This window comes from Orycteropus afer, unplaced genomic scaffold, assembly GCF_000298275.1.
Source record: "Orycteropus afer afer isolate SDZICR_OR568_19922 unplaced genomic scaffold, OryAfe1.0 scaffold00786, whole genome shotgun sequence".
In the NCBI taxonomy this organism is placed as follows: Eukaryota; Metazoa; Chordata; class Mammalia; order Tubulidentata; family Orycteropodidae; genus Orycteropus; species Orycteropus afer.
The window spans coordinates 356,329-359,081 of NW_006922373.1; the positions used below are offsets into that span (position 1 = coordinate 356,329).

The window sequence follows — 2,753 nt, forward strand, 5'->3', positions numbered from 1 at the left end:
CTTCCCTTCAAGGCTCAGGGGTCCAAGATTATCTTCTGTGTCTGTGTTAATTGGTTTCCCTTTTCTTTGTTGAAGAGGGTCTGTGCAGTCCTTCTGCCTAGTCCACCATCTTGCTGGAACTCCTTAAATATGGAAGATTTTTTCATTGAAGAATATATAACCTCAGAGGAGGATGACATTCTCATTCACTTTTTTAAAAAATAATTTTCTTTTTAACATTTTATTGTAATTTGAGTGAAAATGTATACTGCACATTAGTTTCTCATTCAACAATGTATACACGTTTTGTTTTGTGACATTAGCTTCAATCCCTTCAACGTAACAGCACTCTTCCCATTTCCTCTCTGGGTTCTTCATTTCCATTTGCCTGTCTTGCCTGCCCCTTCCTGCCTTCTGAACTTTGTTTTTGGACAAATGCTGCCCTTCTGGTCTTGTGTGGTTGATTGTTCTGAGGATCATGATCCTCGTGGCTGTCATTGTTCACTTTATAGGCCTGTTTGGCTGAAAAGTGATCTCTGGAAGTGGGCTCAGTTCCAAGTTTGAAGTGTATTTAAGGGCGTAGTCATGGAGGTTCCACCAATCTCTAGCAGACCAGTAAGTCTGGTCTTTTCTATGATTTTTATTTTTTATTTATTTTTAATTTTTATTGGGATATGGGTGAAACTTTACAGAGCAAATTCATTTTCCATATAGCAGTTCATACACATTTTGTTTCATGACGTTGACTGCAATCCCCACATACAGTTTGGAATTTTGTTCTGCATTTTGCCCCTACTCTATCCAGGACTGATTAGAGCAGTCAGTTGTGGTAGCAGAGCACTATCTAGTTCTTCTGGTCTCAGGTTAGTGGAGGCTGTGGTTCGTGTGGTCTTTACTCCTTTGGACTATTTCCTTGAGTCTTTGATTTTCTTCACTCTTCTTTGCTCCAGATGGGAAGAGACCCAATAGTTGTATCTTAGATAGCTGCTCACAAACTTTTAAGACCCTGATCGAGCACAGCAAGAATTGTGAGGATGGTGCAGGACCCAATAGTATTTTTTTCTGTTGTACATAGGGTTGCTGTGAGTTGGAACCAGCTAGGTGGCACCTAACAACAATACTATTCACCAAAGTACAAAGACAAAGAGCATTGTCTTTGTGGGCTGTGTTACGCAAATTGACCTTGGTGTCCCCCAAGACTTACTTCATATACTTTTATTACCTCTCATTCATCAAAACGGGAAGTATAAGATCCAAAACCACGTATTCATGCTCAAATCTTTCTGTTTGGAATACCTACATAAAACCTAAAGCCAGTGGAAGCAAGTCTTCAGCTCCTCCTCTATTTCCCTTGACTGCTCAGGACATCTTACCTGCTACTTCCTGATCAGCCTTGAAGTGGGCACTGTGGGTGTGGACGGTGCCCAGCTTGTGCTCCCCACCTTGGTTCCCGTACATCCAGACCACACCAAACAGGAATGCTGAGCTGGTGTAGCCTGTAGCATGGAATCTGACCTCGATGGTCCCATTGGGTGGAAGACTATGTCTCACACATAGTCGAATTTGGGCAAGGTGGACACAGACCTGACAATCAGCATGGTTTCTTTGAGTCCCCCAAATTAACAGGAGTAGAAATCTGAGTATGTCACTGCAGGGTGGGGTAGGGGTACTGGTTCTGGTCAAACACACAGAAGGCATCATGTAGTACCTTGGAGGCCTAGGACTCCAAAGGAAGTGCTAGCCCCCATAGGTGACAGATCAAGGCCAGGGAGAAGTGGCCAAACCCAAAGCTACCATCTGTGTGGTGGCTTTGCAGAGTGCAAGGAGAATTGCTGCCACAGATGGCCAAGGCTTTCTGGCCACTGACTTCATAGGAAACCCCCTCCCCCAAGAAGTGAACGTTAAAGATCCTTGGGCTGCTGAAAACTCTGAGGCCAAAGAAGAACATTCACAATGAGGAGGTCACTCAACTCCCCTGGACACTGAAGTGGGGACCCTGTGGGTGGAACTGCAAAGGGGAAACCAGACTCAGGGAGAGCTGGGACTTGAGGGACCAGGATCCAACTGTACCATTGTACTGCATTCACCAGGCCAGCCTCAAAATGATCTTCCAGATGGGCTAGATGGTCATAGTAGTGGCCTTAGTAGAACACCTTCTAGATGGGCCAGAGCCCTGTAGTCTACCAGCAGCTCCAAGTCCATAGGGTACATGTACTTCCAGCCCCTGAGATGTAGTAGAGGCCAAACCAGGAGCAGACCACAAGCAGCTATGCTCATTGTCACCAAGCTCTGTCCTTTGCATTTGTAGAAGCAATAGTGGTAGAGGACTCCAGCAGCCTGAGGCAGCTCTCTGTCAAAGATCATCTGGCTAACACAAGCCATCAGTGGTAGGACAGGGACCTTCATGGCACTCCACAGTCATCCCACACATAGGATAGATGGGGCAACAACCCCATGACCATCTCATTCACACTGAGCTGGGCTTATCCAGAAAACAAGATGATGGCCAGGGCCTCCAGGGCAGGTAAGGGGCTACCTCTGTCACCCTCAGATGGCAGCCGAAGCTCCACTGAGAAGACACAGTTGTTTGAGGCCAGGTCCCAGCTGCTGGGTCAGAAAGCTCAGCATAGCAGTCAGTTCCTCTCAGCTCAGATCTGCAAGCAATTAGCTCTGGCCAGGCTTGGACACTGGAGAGTATGGAGGTGCAGCAGGTTGCAGGCCAGTTTACATCTCCTCTCTCCCCCATCCTTACTCCCAATCCCACCTCCACCCAT

At 46.5% G+C, this 2,753-nt stretch overlaps 1 pseudogene; it reads right to left on the minus strand.

The window, feature by feature from the left end:
- Nucleotides 1-2,753, minus strand: part of LOC103211782 — a 17,664-nt pseudogene extending 14,911 nt beyond the window's left edge.